Genomic DNA, 18,546 nt, shown 5'->3' on the forward strand with positions numbered 1-18,546 from the left:
AGTGGCAGCGGTGGTGGTAGTGAGGGGGGTGGGATCAGTGGCAGCAGTGGTAGTGGTGGGGGGTGAGATCAGTGGCAGTGGTGGTGGTGAGGGGGGGTGGGATCAGTGGCAGCAGTGTTGGTGGTGAGGGGGTGGGATCAGTGGCAGCGGTGGTGGTGGTGAGGAGGGTGGGATCAGTGGCAGCGGTGGTGGTGGTGAGGGGGGTGGGATCAGTGGCAACGGTGGTAGTAGTAAGGGGGGGTTGGATCAGTGACAGCAGTGGTGGTGGTGAGGGGGGTGGGTTCAGTTGCACAGTGGTGGTGAGGGGGTTGGGATCAGGGATCAGGGGCAGCAGTGGTGAGGGAGGTTGGGATCAGTGGCAGTGGTGGTGGTGGTGAGGAGGGGGTGTGATCAGTTGCAGCTGTGGTGGTGGTAAGGGGGGATCAGTGGCAGCGGTGGTGGTGGTGAGGGTGGGTGGGATCAGTGGCAGCAGTGGTGATGGTGAGGGGGGTGGGATCAGTGGCAGCAGTGGTGGTGGTGAGGGGGAGTGGGATCAGTGGCAGCAGTGGTGGTGGTGGGGGGGTGGGATCAGTGGCAGCAGCGGTGGTGGGGAGGGGAGGTGGGATCAGTGGCAGCGGTGGTGGGGAGGGTGCTAGGATCAGTAAGAGGCAGAGTTGATGGTGGTGGGGGGGGGGGGGGTGGAAGATGGGATGGTGGGTGGTATCAGTTGCAGCAGTGGTGATGGTGAGGGGGGTGGGATCAGTGGCAACGGTGGTGGTGGTGAGGGGGAGTGGGATCAGTGGCAGCAGTGGTGGTGGTGGGGGGGTGGGATCAGTGTCAGTGGTGGTGGTGGTGAGGGGAGGTGGGATTAGTGGCAGAGGTGGTGGTGGTGAGGGGAGGTAGGATCAGTGGCAGCGGTGGTGGTGGTGAGGGGGGGTGGTATCAGTAGCAGCGGTGGTGGTGGTGAGGGGGGTGGGATCAGTGGCAGCGGTGGTGGGGAGGGTGCTAGGATAAGTAAGAGGCAGAGTTGATGGTGGTGGGGGGGGTGGAAGATGGGATCAGTTGCACTGGCATCTGGAAGTTAATCACTTACTTGGTCAGTTAGTCGATTCCCCTCAGTATTTACGTGCCTCCAGGGATGCCTGTGTGTCATGGGGTCTCCTCGCAGAGAGGAGAGCTCCTCCCCCTTCACTCTATTGGTGTCAGCTGGTCAGCTGACTTTGTTCTTTAGTGTCCACCTCGCCTCTCTATGGCTTCTCTTTGTGGAGAGGATAGATGGGGTGGTCCGAACTCCAGTAAAATGATAGAGCTCAGCCTCCCCTTAGTGGCCGGCCACAAACCGATGGACCGGAACAAACAGATGGACGGATGGGCTGGAGATCGGGCCCCTCAGTAGCACAGCCAGAACAAGTGGGCGGGCGGTCGGCCCCCCTACAGTGGCGGAACTCCAGGGCCCAGTTGCAAATGCGACTGCTGCGACCCTGGTAGTTTTGCCACTGCACTGGAACCTAACTTGTTAAACGCTTCCTTACCTTTTGAATAATGAAATTACTATGATTATGTTATCTTCACTGATTGTTAAATAAAGAATTGATTCCACATGTATTGAGATATATTTAAATATTTAATGTAGTTTTTATATACTATACTATTTTTATGTGTTCCTATCTGAGGAAGGGCATGATCATGCTAGCCCATAACTGTCAACAATGGAATACTCTGATATGCTCTTTTGAGTCTGCATATTTTTGTGCTTAGTAAATTTTATGTGTAGCAATCCTGTTTGAACTTTCTGTTCACCACACCTGATTCGGATGTACTATATATAGATACAAATAAAAAAAATTTTTTTCTTTAATTGTAAAAACTTTTTTTCAATTTAATTTTTTTATCAATTACATTTTGTGGGGTGATTTTTTTAAAAATTAAAATAATAAATGAATGGTTTAATTGTAGATTTTTGTAATGTAGATTTCTTACATCTGGTTTTTCCTCTCTGCACTATTATTTTGTAATGGGAGTAAGTACAGTGGCAAAGGTGACAAGAGAAACATGTGCAAAGCTGTGGGAGGAATTAAAAGATGTGTTGCCACCTCCAGAAAAAATGTGGAAAAAGTTTGCAGAAGAGTTTTGGCAGAAAACAAATTTCCTCAACTGTATTGGTGCCCTTGATGGCAAACATGTTAGAATAAAAAAAATGCCCAAGGTCAAGATCAAAGTGTTTTAAATATAAAAAATACTTTTCGCAAACCCGATGTTGGAGCTTACGGGAGTCAAGGAGATTCCAGAATCTTTAGAGAGTCTGTGTTGGGTCATCGACTGTATGAATAACATCTCAGGATTCCACCCAGAAGGCCTCCCCCATTCACCACTGAGCCAAGTATATCTTTTGTCATCATGGCGGGTAAGGCTTTTGGACATGCAGGGAACTTAATTAAGCCTTACGGTGGCAAACCACCAGCAAGAAAATCTTCAATTACAGACTGAGCCCTGCTCATTAAGTAGTTGAATGTGCATTTGGGGTCTGAATTGCAAAGTGGAGAGTTCTCCTTTCTGCCATTCAATTGGATGTTGAAAACACCATAGAAGTAGAGCTGGCATGCCGCATGCTACATAATATTCAAATTTAGAAGGAAAGAGCTCCACTGAACCAGCACCCACAAACCCAGCTCAAAATGTATAGTTTATGGACTTACGCTCCACTTCTTGAATTATGCAAAATAAAAATCAATTCGCATATAACTTTGTTTCCCCAGAAGGTCAAATAGATTGAGATACTATGTCTAGTCAACTGCTTGCCGACCATATAACTTACATATATGGCGGCAAGGCGGCTTTGCTGCGCAGGATCACGTACCTAGTATTGATCCTGCACTTCCAGGTCAGGGGTGCCTGCGCCGTCAGCGGCCCCCTGTACCTATGCACAGTGGGAACTGATCGGTAAGTTCAGCAGACTCAATGTCAGCCGGCACCCACCGATGCTTCGGTACAGAGGCAGAATGGCGGTCTGCCTGTGTTAAGACAGATCGCCATTTTGTCAGCACAGAAAGCATGGATCCTCTATCTCTGTAAAGCAGGGGCACGATCCATGCCTTCCGCTAGCACAAGCACCTCCCCCACAGTAGTAAAACTCCAGCTACACATGCAGTTAACCCTTCGATCGCCCCGGTTGTTAACCCCTTCCCAGCCAGTGTAATTAGTACAGTAACAGTGCATATTTTTTTTAGCACTGATCACTGTATTATTGTCACTGGTCCCTAGAAAGTGTCAAAAATGTCAGTTAGTGCCCCATTTGTCTGCCGCAATAGTGCAGTCCCGCTATAAGTCACTAATTGCTGCCATTACTAGTAAAAAAAAAAAATTCCATAGTTTGTAGACACTATAACTTTTGCGTGAACCAATTAATATACACTTATTGGGATTTTTTTTTAATTAAAAATATGTAGCAGAATACATATTGGCCTAAATGTATGAAAAACATTTTTTTCAATCTTTTTATTGAATGTGTTTTATAGCAAAAAGTAAAAAATATTTTGTTTTTGCTTTTTTTTTTTTTTTTTTTAATTATTGGTCTTTTGTTGTTTATAGTGCAAACAAATAAAAAACTGCTGAGGTGATCAAATACCACCAACAAAAAGCTATATTTTGGGAAAAAAAGAACATATATTTTATTTGGGTACAGCGTCGCACGACCGCGCAATTGTCAGTTAAAATAATCCAGTGCCGTATCGCAAAAAAAAAAAATGGCCTGGTCATGAAGCGGGGTAAATCTTCCAGGGGTCAAGTGGTTAAATTCATCCTTGATCAAAGTTCAGTTTGAATTGATGCTACTGTTTGTTTGTTCACATTTTTGTTTAATAATTTAAGTTTATAAAAAAAATTGTGTTTTTTTTTTGGTCATAAACAAAAGTTGAACAGAACAACTGGCTCGAGTCAAAAACAAAGATTTTCAAAAAAAGAAAATTAACATTGCACTGCAAATAGTGGCCACAACAATTGGCCAAAGAAACAAACATCCATTGGCCATAAAAATAGGCCAAAGTAATAAACACAAATTGTCCATAGCAATAGTTGTTTATTACTTTAGCCAATTGTTGAGGCCAATTGTTGCTTATTACTTTGGCCACAACAATTTTATTTACACGCGTGTTTGTGTATATATTTATTATATACATCCCAACTCTACTGGAATGCAAAAACAGTGGTCTCTGACCATTTTACATGAAAATAACCTAAAAATTCAAAACGCTCATAATCATCATTTTTGCACATTTTTTTTCGTTCGTGCGTATTTTTAGTTCAAATCCCTTCTCCTAAACGGGATTTTGGAGGGGTTTTTTTCATGCCTGCCAACTTCTCTACCTCTTATCTCCTGAAAAATCCTATAGTATGCATGAACACACTGAATAACATGTGGGGGAGTTAACAGAAAAATAAAAGCTCAAAACAGCTTAAACACTCAAAGAAGCAGCTTCTTTAAACTACAATGTGCATAAGGCCTAAAGCAGGCCTTGTGTCAAAATGCAAGTTTTGTTATTTGGTAGAACCCCACTACTCCATGTAAAAACACTACAAAGCAAAAAAACAGGAGATAAAGTTAGTTATCTTCCACCCCAGCTTATAGAGTCCTTTGTCAAGCAGAGATGAGTTCACTTACAGCGGGATCCTAGGAAAGCCGAGGATGACAGATCTCATGTGAATGAGCTCCGGCATTGTTCAGTGCTTTATGCTACAAAAAAAGCAGCTTGACGTTTCTTCATTTTTATTCTTTATTTTTTTTGTTTTCGTTTGGGAAATTCAAGCACAACCATACAACCAGTTAAGAATTCTACTAATACATTCAGGACAATGTTCTAAAAAGAACATGGAATATACCCCACTCTCATCTCTTTTTCAATATCTATTTTTTTTTATGTAAAGTAATAGCGAAATGATATTTGGTCTACTGAGAGCCTTGAGTCAGTCAGATTTCAGACCTGAAACGTATGCATCAGTTTATGAAGCCTAGTCATGGAAATTCCACATTCTTTATATTATAGACTGTTATGGGTATGATAACAGTGCTTATATGTAAATAAGCCACAGTCTTTGTGGAGATATGGCATGCCAAGTCAAACAATCTGAGAAAATGGCCTTTTCAAATGGAATTAAGACGTACTTGCTGAGTCATAATAAATTATTAATATTAGTTTTCTATTAATAAGTTCTGAATACAAGTAAAACCATCCACAACTGGACCGTGTAAACTGATAATGATATGATCATAATTGTTAATGTTTATATTTAAACATTTAGGCTCTGTTCATGCCTATGCAGGTGTGTGTGCTTTTGCACGTTTACACGCATTGTGTTTGGGGCAGCCCATACATTTAAATGGGAAAATGTACTGTCTACTTTCTGCCAATAAGACTACTAAGTCAAACAATTATCCCTTGTGTATATTGTAGTGGGGGTTTCCTATGTTTCCTAGCTGTTACCTATGAAAAGGATTGGGGCTCCCTTAAACGGTACAAAGGACCACTTTATTGGCTTTACATCCAGGGTTTCATTGTCCTGAAATACACTTTCCCTGCATGCCAAAGATTAACATAACTGCTTTTTTGTATCTGATTTAACTGATAATAAATTAAAATAGACCAGTTGTCTTGTGCCACTCCACTTCTACTCCAGTGACTAGCAAGCTGAAAGAGACAGATTGGCAATTATGCATCAGTATAAGCAGAGGCGTAACTAGAACCTTCAGGGCCCCGATGCAAGAAACCATGAAGGGCCCCCCAGACCCCTGGCCGGGGCCCTTCCCTTCAAGCCCGGGGCTCTTCCCACTAATCCTGGGGCTCTTTACTCTCATTGCATGGCCTTTTATTATGGTCCCGCATCAGGATCCTTTCACAAGTTCTGCAGTGGGCCCCCTTCCTGCAATCTTGGGGCCTCCCCACAGTGGTGAAATGCCAGGGCCCGGTCGCAAGTGTGACCTTTGAGATCCTAGAGGTTCACCCACTGTTTTGCTACCGGGCCCCCTGGAGCATGGGGCCCGGTAGCGATTGCAACCCCTGCAACCCCTGTAGTTACGCCCCTGAGTATAAGTAAAACTAACAATTAGAAAAGTAGGAAAACTGTCACCCTACTCTGCTAGCCATTCAGTTTGATGATTATGAACCCAGAACTAGGTAAATTAAGTTCGCTATACCACCAACAAAAATTTCCAGGCTGTGAAAGGACAGAGATAATAAGGAAACCCTGGATGACCCAAGCAGAGGGGCAGTTTTTGAAGCTCTTTTAATTCATAGTAACATTAAGGTTGAATAAAGACAATAGTCCATCCAGTTCAACCTGTGTAAGTGAGTGTATGTCAGTGATGATAATCATTTCCCATGTAGCAGGATTCCCAGCCATTTTGCTGGATATGGGTCCGCCAGGGTTACCGATAGCAACAGCAAGACAGTTAGGCATATTCTCCAAGTGTGAGCACTGAGACAAGAATCAGTCCAGTATCTTTGGGTTTTTTGGTTTATTGAGAACTTGAATGGGAGAAGGGATGAGTGGGATACTCTTCTGGCTCAACTATGCACAATATTAGGGGGACAATTGAAAAAATGCCTGCTGACGCTGACTTGATGCTGGCTGAATGCCGTTCAACGCTGGTTGGCGCTAATGAACGCTGACTTGCAGTCTATTAGCACTGAACTGACTCCTGTAACTTCCTTGTGGCACAAAGTCCTTGTAGAAGCTCCCTTAACACTTTCCTTTGAGGTAGCTACTAGTACATCTGCTGCAACGCTTAACACTTCAGGGCTTAGACTCAGGCACCCCCTTTCTAAGCTTCCTCCTGGTTAGCTGGCTCCTGGATGCCTCTGACCTTCTGGAGTGGTCTCCTATCCTAGGCAGACCCCTGGATAGTTTACAGTACTCACAACACTTCCTGGAAACTTCTGCCCCAGCAGCTCCACTCAGTCCACAGCTCACTGGATCCCTCTCTGCAGCTCAGCTCAACCTTCTGTCCTCCAGGCCGACCGCCAAGGACAGCTTTCCTGACACTGACAGGAGAATAGACAGCCGTCGCCCTCCTCCTGGGACTCTGCTTCCTGCCAAAGACGCCCTGTCATGTGCTCCCCTCAGACTTATATCCCCTCCCAGGATGCACTGCGGCAGACTCTGCCCTCTGGGGTAGATACAGGCCCTGGTGTGCTATTGGCCAGGTTTCCTCCACTGTCCAATGAGAGCCCTCATTGGACACAGTGGGGAGACTCCCCAAGCTCAACAGGCACACCTAGAAACACATGACAGCCTAGCTGAACAATTAGCCCCCCCTGATAAGCAGATAGGGCCTCCCTTATGGTTTTCCTAGCACCTACCTAGGAGGGTGCTACACCCATATCCCTGTATATTGTGTTCTTTAAGATGCATGCCCAAGAGTCTTTAAAAGTATCAATACTCCCCGCTGACACCACCAATTGTGTAAGAGAGTTCCACACTCTTACTGCCCTGACAGTGAAAAAGCTTAAGATTAAACCACTTCACTTCCAATCTCATTGTGTGGCCACGTGTCTTCTCCAGTGAAAATACATTTAGTGCTTGTAGTCGCTCCTCATAATTGAGGTCCTCCAATCCCCAAATTTGTTTTGTTGCCCTTCTTTGGACTCTCTCCAGCTCCAGCAAATCCCTTCTAAGGATTGGTGACCAGAACTGGACAAAATACTCCAGATGTGCCCGGATTATAGTTTTATCTCTGGAGTATATCCCTTTTTCTATGCACGCTAGTATTCTGTCGGCTTTGGTAGCTGCAGCTTGACATTGAATGCTATTGCTCAGTCTGTCTTCCACTAGGACCCCCGGATCTTTCTCCATCCTTGATTCCCCCCTTAGTGAGTAGTTTGCATTTATGTTTTTAGCCCCCAAGTGCATTACTTTACATTTCTCCACATTAAACCTCATTTGCCATGTAGTTGCCCCCTTTATTATTTTTTTCAGGTCTTTCTGTAAGATTTCTATATCCTGGTGTGAAGGTATTGCCCTGCTTATTTTTGTGTTGTCAACAAAAATTGAGATTGAGCTATTTATTCAATCCTCTATATCATTTATAAATAAATTAATCAGAATTAGTCCCAGGACAGACCCCTGGGGTATCTCACTTACCACTCCAGACCAGTCTGAGTACAAGTTATTTATCACCACCCTTTGGACGCGCCCCTGTAACCAGTTTTCTATCCAGGAACAAACCTTATGGTCAATGCCTGCAGACTTCAGCTTGTAGATTAAGTGTTTATAGGGAACTGTATTGAATGTCTTTGCAAAATCCAGATACACCAAATCCACAGGTCTCCCCCAATCTAGATAACAGCTCACTTCCTCATAGAATGTTAACAGATTGGTGTGGCAAGAACATCCCTGTGTAAACCCATGCTTATTACGACTAATGATACTGTTTTTATCAGCAAAATCTTGGTTATAGTCCCTTATCATCCCCTCTAATAATTTACCTACTCTTGATGTCAGGCTGACTGGCCTGTAGTTCTCCGGGAAAATATCTCTGCGCCTTTTTGAATATTGGTACCACATTTGCTTTTCTGCAATCAGCTGGTACAGTTCCTGTCAGTATGCTGTCCACAAAGATTAGGAACAATGGTCTAGCTATAACCTGACTGAGTTCTTTGAGGACTCTCGGGTGTAAGCCACCTGGTCCTGGTGATTTATTTGTGTTAAGCTTATCAAGTCTTTCCTTGATTCCAGCCTCTGTTAGACACAGCAGTATGTCCTGTGATGTGCTACTAACAATACTGTTATGGTCAGAATACCCCTCCTTTTTCTGTGAAAAAACTGAGAAGAAGAAAGCATTTAGTACAGTTGCCTTCTCTGTGTCATCTGTAACCATCCTCCCTTCAATGTTTTTTATGTGGATGATGTGTTCTAATTTTGCTTTTTTACTAATAATATATCTAAAGAATTCCTTTGGATTTTTTTACTCTTCTCTGCTATGTGTCTCTCTTAGTCCTTTTTAGCTGCCCTGATTTCATTCTTACGTGTCTTGTTGCATTCCTTGTGTAGCACCCTCCTAGGTAGGTGCTAGGAAAAGTATAATTGTGGCCTGTCTGCTTATCAGGTGGGCCTGATCTGTTAGCTAATCTGTCACATGCCTCCAGGTATGACCGGTTGAGTCTGGGGAGTCTCCCCACTGTATCCAATGAGGGATCTTGTTGGGCAGTGGAGGAAACCTAGCCAATAGCACACTAGGGTTTATGACTGTCCCAGTGGGCGGGGTCTGCCGCAGTGCACCCTGGGATTGCAAATAAATCTGTGGGGAGCATGTGACAGAGTGTCTTTTGGCGGGAGCATCAGTCCCAGGAGGAGGTGACGGCTGTTTCTCCTTCTGTAAAAGTGTGAAGGTGGTCCAGGCAGTCAGCCTAGGAACCAGAGGTTGAGCTGGGCTGCAATGGATCCAGAGTTGCTGACCAAGTGGAGCTGCTAGGCAGAAATCTTCAGGAAAACCAGTATCGTAAGTACTCAAGAACTGCTTATGGGTCTGCCTAAGAGAGGAGACCACTCCAGAGAGGTCAAAGGGGATCCAGGAGCCAGCTAACCAGGAGTGCACAGTAAAGGGGGTGCCAAGTAATTAAAACCTGAAGTTGGGGAGTACAAGGGGGCACCAGGAAGGGCCCTGAAGTGTTCAGCAATACAGTTTGCCTTAAAGTCAGCTACCTCAGGAAGGAGTGTCTTGGGGAGCTTAAAAGGGACTTTTCCTACAGTCAGAGGTAAAGTTCTAGTATCTGGCCTTGCTGAGGCCAGCATCAGTCAGCGTTAACCAGCATCAGTCAGCGTTAACCAGCATCAGAGGAGCGCTAAAGAGCGCCAAGTAGTATCATTCAGTGTCCATGCCTAATTGTGCATAGTTCAGTTGTTGGAGTATCCCACTTCTCCCTTCTCCCATCTAAGTTCTCAAGTAAACCCTAAAAACCAAAGAAACTGGACTGGTTCTTGTCTAAATTTGTTCTACTGTTCAAGCCAAGTGTGAGGCCTGCTCCATGGGAGATAGGGAGAGTGGGATGAAGATAAAAGTACACTTTGAAGGTTGCCCATGGCAACGCAAACGTTCCGTTCAGAACCGCAAAATGGTGGGAAAAATGCCTCTGACTGTGAATAAAAACTGTATCTGCCAGACAGGAAAAGGTCCAAGTGTTGACGGAGAAAATGACGACCAGGGGCACGTGGATCGGTGTGCCAGGGGTCGTGTGTGTGTCAAGGTTATATGGAATGATGTTGACCGTGCATACGACAGCGGGACATTTATTCTGTATAGCGACTGTATCGATACTTTGAAGATATCGGCCGGCCATGCCGGGAAGGGCAGTGGAGCTTTCTACGGAGACAGTATGGGGACGGGTGCTGCTTGTACATGTGCTGGGAAGAGGGCTGTCGACCGTGCATGTTCCGACATTTCTCTGGCCTGGCAAAGAGGGACAGCTGGCTCATGGAAATGGAGGCACAGCTGGGGCCCTGCTACAAGCAAGAAGAGTGGATGCATGTCTGGTGAGGGACATGGTCCGCTTTGCAGCAATTCTGTGTCGTCTGAGGTGAGAGAGTGCGGCATTGAAGGGGTTATTGCACCACGCGGGAAAGCTAAAAGTTTCTCCCTAGCAGGAGGAGCAACCACCAAACAAGGAGAATGCGTAGTGACGTTGGTCGCGCCCAGCCAATCAGGAGTGACTAGGGAAGCAGCCTATAAATTACTTCCCCCTTCGGGCATGGCTGAGAGGGTGACACGTGTGAGAAGAAGCGATATGGAGTTTGTTGGAGAGCGAGAGTGCGCAGCTCGGCAGACCCGGGAGCAGACTAAAGAGCCGGAGGCAACTGTCCTGTGGGATACAGGAGTATGGATGTTGCCCGAAGGAGGACTGACGCTGTGCACCGGAGGAGGCATGGAGCACTTAGGTCTGGTATGTCCCCAGTATGTGAATGTGACCATGCCGATGCGAGCGTGGAGCCAGTGCGGGCACTGCGGCTATCTGCTGCTGCAGGCGGAGAATAGTGAGGGTCAGCCCAGACAGCCGTGTGTGTCATGGGAGACAGGGACCACTCGAGTTATGACGGCCATGGAATCGGGGCCCCTCCACGGAGGCAGGAGGGGAGTCTTCAGGATACTGATGCAGCTGGAGGCCATGCGACCTGGCAGTGGTTCAGCTCTTGAAAAATGAGGGGGGGGAGGTATTTAGCGCTGCCTCAAAGTGTGTAATGGGTAATGGGCAAGTAAATAAATAACAGTCAATTGAGATGTAAATGAATAAACATTAGATATCACATAACAAAGGATATATATATATCTCAATATAGTGACATATTAAATAGATATAGTGCCAAAGTACAACGTGAAATAGGATGACAGTGAACCCCTCAAAAAAAGGGGGGGCTACCCAAAGTGGCACATGATCGAAAGTAAGTGTTAAGTAAAAAATAAGCCACAGATAACATATAGTTATAAGATAGACAATAGAAAACTATAAGTGACATGATGCTATAATACTGGGGCAAAGTGGTGTCCCAATGTGCTACTAAATATAAGTAAAATTAAAATCGTGTATTCTAAAAAGTATACATTACAAAAATGTATGCAACACATATAAATGTATATATATATATATATATATATATAAGAAAAAAGGAAGGATGACTGGGTAAAAAATCACCTCAGTAAAAAATCATGGACATAATAAATGACATATAACACATAAAGAAGAGAAGTAACCAAGTTCAAAGGTGAGTCCGTGCAACAAGTGGTACAGTGCACTTAAATTAAAAGTCCATAATATAAAAGGGGTTGTTTCCAAAAAAAATCCCAAAATCCGGAGGGTAAGGTGAAAATCTTGAAGGTGACACGTGCAGGTGAGGATACTAATGTGCTCCCCTCTCAGTAAATGCCGCACTCACCAGATCAAGATACCCCTGCAGGGGTAACAGGCGTGGTATAACTCAGAGATAAGTATCCATCAAGGGCATCCATACTCAATTGAGGTATACATCAGCATATCACTCCTTCCATTAGTAATACTCATATATGGCGTGTATATCATTCATAGGCATGGATGGAGGTCCGGACCATGTATAGGGAGGAAAGAGCTCATATAGTGAAGTAAAACAAGGCACTAACAAAGTGCCAAATGCAGGCATGTCAGAGAGTCATATCCAAGCCGGTCAGCCGCAGATGACATCAGACTCCTCCCCCCATACACGTTACGTCAATGGGCGTGACTTCGTCAGCGGGGTTGACAATGCACCGCGGAGCAGACTTGTGCCGTGTAGTTGAATTGTGACCAAGTAAAAAGTTCTGGAGGGGCCCCAGACGTGCCAGGAGCCTTTTAGACTGATACTGGGACAGATACAGACAGATCAGTTAATGTAGCGTCTGACAACCACGCCCCTGACGACGTCAAACCTATGACGAAATGCATTGGGTGGAGTCAGACGTGACACAACCACGCCCCCAGAGCCGGCCTTCTGTGAGTGTATGCGGGGACGCCGCAACCCTTAGATTTTCAGCGTTTATGGATACATGTCTGTATATGGCGTTTTACATGTGAGTGTAAATTCTTGTTTTTAATAAATATGATTGCTTTTACGGTATCACGCTATGTCCCTATCGTTTTTTCATATACATGGCCTCTGAATACAGGACTTTGAATTGTCTCCTATGCTATACCCTGCATTGATCTACACCAGGCAAACCTCCTTATATTACTAATTAAGCGTGCTGAGGTCTATCCATTAAGTTGGGTGACCAATACCATCTGGTATGTAGCTTTTTTGATATATGGTGATCCATCCACGGGTGCCTTCTTTTCTTTAAATCACAAACGAAGCGGTAGTCGCATGCTGGGACTTGTGGTTCCTCTTTTCAACACTTTTTTCTTTTTTTTTTTGATTATTCACAAGGATTGATTGCTTTTATATAAACTTCTGTAGACTTGATTTTATTATTTGATTAATCACCTTTGACGGTGTCACAGTATGTTAATAACCAATTATTTGATTGAGTTCATTATTTGGTTTTATATTTTCACTTTATTATGTTAATCCTTTATGATTAATATCATATCTTTTGGATAGCGATACACATATTTGTATACTATTGTTTTGGATTTTCTATAGGTCCATGTGTGCTGCTTTCTTTTTTATCCTCAAACACAATACCATCACAAGAATTTATTATCATTTTTAGCGCAGAACTTTCCCCATTTTTATTTATTGCATAAAATTTGAAAATTATTTAATTTATAATAAAACAAATAGAATAAAGAATAACATTAAAAAATTCACAAACAGCATATACAAAGAACAAAATATAAATATATTTAAGAATACATTAAACAACAATAGACCACAATACTACATTTTTTACTCAGAAAATAAATGTATTAATAAATTACAATTTTTAAAACTGCATTCTCAAAAAAAGCATAATTGAAGTAGTATTATATATGAATTATGTTAAATTATAATTATCTTAATATAAACATTTTAAAAGTATGTATGTATATATATATATACACACACACACACACACACACACACACACACACACACACACACACGCGAGACAGTGCTTTTAAACTACATTGAGAAATAACAGGTAAAATGACAAACAACAAGAATATGTGATGGTCAAATTGGTTTTATTTGTTTTTTTGACAAGTTAATTTTTCATTTTTTTTTTATAAATTAAACATACAAAAGAGTAATTATAATAACATAAAAAAGATGCAAAAACATATATAAAAAGACACCACAATATATAAATTAGACAATTACAGTGAAGGTAACAGACATAAATACAACAAATGTAGACAAAACAAATACAAAGAAAAGTAAAAAAAAAAAAAAAAAACATTATTTAAATAAACTCATAATGTAATAATTTATGAAAATATACATTTATATTACATATGCAGTATAATTAGCTTTAGCTGTGTTAACACACATAAATATAGATAATGAAAATGGTATAATAAAATAAAATAAATTCATTAAATATTTATTTAATTTTATGTGGGCATTAAAATGAACAATAAATAGCAAAGTAAAAACAAAAATATATTTGATTATTAAAAGATATATAAATCACATGTTTACATGAGATATCAATATATATATAGTGTGATATTTGGGGTGATAGCTCCAAGAGATCGCGTGCACAAGCCGGGTAAACTTAAACAAGAAGTGGTTTATTTTCTTCCATAACAGAAATAAGGCTTCCAACAGCAAACAGTTCAGAAAACAGGCATAACTTAAAAGTCCACTTAACTTCAGCATAAATGGTAATTACAATACAATACTAGGTTTTGGCAGGGGTTTTCCCCAAGAATGCAGTCCCAAGCAGCAACTTGTCTCCAGCCACCATGCAGCACACAGCAGTTCAGCCTCCCAGGTGTATGTCCAGCTCCTACTCTCCACACCCACTGACACTACTTCCTGTCTTTAAGAGCTGGTCTCTCTGGGAGACGGCTTAACCCTTGTCTTCCTGTGATACCATATTTCCCTTAAAGGGACCACAGCCCAAATATTGGTGCAATGTAAAACCCATCCAGGACCCAACCTCTATGACCTCCACATATCCCCCCCTCTGCCTCAACGCGGAGGTGTTGGAGGCACCATCAGACACCATACAATGCACTCAGGAGAGCGCATCGGCAATCTGATGCTGTCTCCCGGGCCGATGCTCTACCACAAAATTGAATTCCTGGAGGGACAGGAACCACCTCGTCACCCTGCATTGGTCTGCTTGTTTTGTCGCATCCAGGTCAATGGGGCATGGGCGGACACCAGGCGAAACTTCCGACCCAAGAAAACAACAAGAGAAGGGCGCACTGACCTTGTGCATTACCACTTTGTAGTACAGAGGGATGCCTCGAATGCTGGACTGGGTGCAGTTGTCGAAAGTGGTCAATGGGGAAGAGCACCCCGTAGTTTTTCTCAGTAGGAAACTGATGGCGGCAGAAAGAAACTACGCTGTGGTGGAGCGGGAGTGTCTCGCCATCAAGTGGGCACTAGACTCTGCGCTACTTCCTGCTGGGTCAGAAGTTTCAAAAAACAACAATATCTCTCCTGCGCTCAAGTGGTATGCGGGAAGGTGAATCTTCTAGGCGGTTTTATGACACAAAAGAAGTGGTCTTGCTGCCCCCCTCAGGACCAAGGGTATCCAAAAGGCACTACAAGAAAACAACAAGAGAAGGGCGCACCGACCTTGTGCATTACCACTTAAAAGTTTATTAAAATCAAAGAAGGGTAGCGTACAATATACTCACAAACGTAGCATATGAACAAGCATATAGGAAATGGGCACCGCTCGCTTCCAGGACACTTCTCTACTGCTGGATAGCGTGATGGCGTCCTCAAAACCTGATGTGGCTTACGCGTTTTCGAGGGAGGACCCTCTTCCTCAGAGCCAAAATCGCCACTCACTTGTGGCGATTTTGGCTCTGAGGAAGAGGGTCCTCCCTCGAAACGCGCAAGCCACATCAGGTTTTGAGGACGCCATCACGCTATCCAGCAGTAGAGAAGTGTCCTGGAAGCGAGCGGTGCCCATTTCCTATATGCTTGTTCATATGCTACGTTTGTGAGTATATTGTACGCTACCCTTCTTTGATTTTAATAAACTTTTAAGTGGTAATGCACAAGGTCAGTGCGCCCTTCTCTTGTTGTTTTCTTGTAGTGCCTTTTGGATACCCTTGGTCCTGAGGGGGGCAGCAAGACCACTTCTTTTGTGTCATAAAACCGCCTAGAAGATTCACCTTCCCGCATACCACTTGAGCGCAGGAGAGATATTGTTGTTTTTTGAAACTTCCGACCCAGCAGGAAGTAGCGCAGAGTCTAGTGCCCACTTGATGGCGAGACACTCCCGCTCCACCACAGCGTAGTTTCTTTCTGCCGCCATCAGTTTCCTACTGAGAAAAACTACGGGGTGCTCTTCCCCATTGACCACTTGCGACAACTGCACCCAGTCCAGCATTCGAGGCATCCCTCTGTACTACAAATTCCTTGGAAAAATCTGGCGCTACTAGCACTGGATGCTCACACAATGCGGTTTTAAGCTTCTGAAAAGCTTCCTCGGCCTCTGCATTCCATGTTATCATCACGGAATTCCTCCCTTTTGTCAAGTCCATCAATGGGGCCGCAATAGTAGCAAAATGTGGGACGAACCTTCGATAGTAACCGACTATGCCCAGAAAGGCCCTGACCTGTTTTTTTGTTAGGGGGCGGGGCCAGTTATGGATGGCTTCTTCCTTGTTCATCTGAGGCTTTACCAGTCCCCTGCCCACAATGTACCCCAGGTACTTCGCTTCCTCCATCCCAACAGCCGACTTCTCTGGATTTACGGTAAACCCTGCTCTTTTCAAAGAGTCTAGGACTGCCTGGACCCGAGATAGATGGGACTCCCAATCAGTACTGAAAATGAGGATGTCATCAAGATATACCATATCGTATCGTCCATGGGGCCATAATGTTTTGTCCATAGACCTTTGAAACGTGGCTGGGGCGGAGTGTAAACCAAACGGCATTCTTTTGTATTGCCAATGGCCTTCTGGAGTGGAAAAAGCAGTTTTTTCCCTGGCTTCCTTGGTGAGGGGAATCTGCCAATACCCTTTTGTAAGGTCCAGTGTGGTAATGTACCGGGCGAGACCCAACCTTTCAATCAATTCATCTACCCGGGGCATCGGATATGCGTCAAATTTTGAGACTTCATTAAATTTTCTGAAATCATTGCAAAATCGCAGAGTGCCGTTGGGTTTTGGTACCAGAACGATAGGACTTGACCATTCACTCTGCGATTTCTCAATGATGTCAAGTTCCAGCATTCTTTTTACCTCTTCAGACACCGCTTTCCTATATGCTTCTGGGATGCGATAGGGCTTTAAGCGGATTTTTACATTGGGCTCTGTAACAATGTCATGCTCAATTATGTTGGTTAGACCTGGCAATCCTAAAAACATTTCTTTATTTCTCTGCAGAAATTCTTTCACGTGTTGGCTTTGGGACTTAGGGTGGCAGCAACATGCACTAGCTCAACTCCTGCAGGGTCCTCTACAGTAACCCCTACCACAGCAGATACCTGATCTCGGTCTCTCCAGGGTTTTAGTAAATACACGTGGTAGATTTGGTAGGGTTTCCTCTTCCCAGGTTAATGTACCCTGTAATTCACATCACCAACTTTTTCCACCACCTCAAATGGACCCTGCCACCTGGCCAAGAATTTGCTTTCTACCGTGGGTATTAACACAGCTACCCGGTCTCCTACCTGGAACTGCCTTATCCTGGCAGACCGGTTATACACCCTCCTCTGGGCATCCTGTGCTTTTTGGAGATGTTCCCTTACCAACGGCATCCCTTTTGCCACCCTCTCTCTCTCATTTGGGAAATATACTCCACCACAGTTTTGTGTGGTGAGGACTCACTTTCCCATGTTTCCTTCACCATATCTGGCAATCCGCGGGGTCTCCGCTCATACATTAGTTCAAATGGCAAAAAACCTGTGAAGGTCTGCGGAACCTCCCGAATGGCAAATAACAAGGCCGGGAGCAACATGTCCCAATCTTTGCCATCCCTCTGGACCACTCTTTTTAGAATGGACTTTAAGGTCTTATTAAACCTCTCAACAAGGCCATCTGTCTACGGGTGATAGACGGACGTTCGCAACTGTTTGATCTGAAAGAGTTTGCAGAGGTCTGTGACGGTGGCGGGTATCAGACCCCTGGCCTTCTCATCCACCTCGTGACCAAAGACCAAGCAATCTCACACCCTGCCGTCACTTGCGTAACAATACCACTCTCAGCTGCACCCAGCACATAGATTGTCCAGCTTGCGGGACCACAATCTAGATGCCAGCAGACTGAGAGCGATTGTCACCGGGTTAATTAAACGATTAACCCTTTCTCTGCCACCACCTCTACGTTATAATGAGCCTAGAGGATGCTCGTGGTTTTACAAATGTCAATTATGACTTTAGAATAACCGTCTGTAACACACACTGTCACCTCAGACCAGAATGTTTCAGATAGGTTAGCCTAAACAGTACAAATATCAATTATGACTTTAGAATAACCGTCTGCAACACAAAGTAGCGTGCTTTCAGGAGGCAGGTTTGTTTGGGTCAGTTTGCATTTAAATCTTAGAGACAATGTTAACACTTTTCAAAATCAGGTTTAATTATAAGAAAGGTTAAAATTGGTGTGAATAAAAATATTTACAGAAAAATGGGTTACAAAGAAATTATTATTATTATTATTTCAGGTACTTATATAGCGCTGTCAATTTACGCAGCGCTTTACATATACATTGTACATTCACATCAGTCCCTGCCCTCAAGGAGCTTACAGTCTAAGGTCCCTAACTCACATACATACTGTAGTGCCATTTTTTTTTTTTTAATACAGGATCCAATGAACCTACCAGCATGTCTTTGGAGTGTGGGAGGAAACCGGAGTACCCGGAGGAAACCCACGCAGGCACAGGGAGAACATGCAAACTCCAAGCAGGTAGTGTCGTGGTTGGGAATCGAACCAGCGACCTTCTTGCTGCTAGGTGAAA

The sequence above is a fragment of the Pelophylax lessonae genome, assembly GCF_965119305.1.
Source record: "Pelophylax lessonae genome assembly, chromosome: 1".
NCBI lineage: Eukaryota > Metazoa > Chordata > Amphibia > Anura > Ranidae > Pelophylax > Pelophylax lessonae.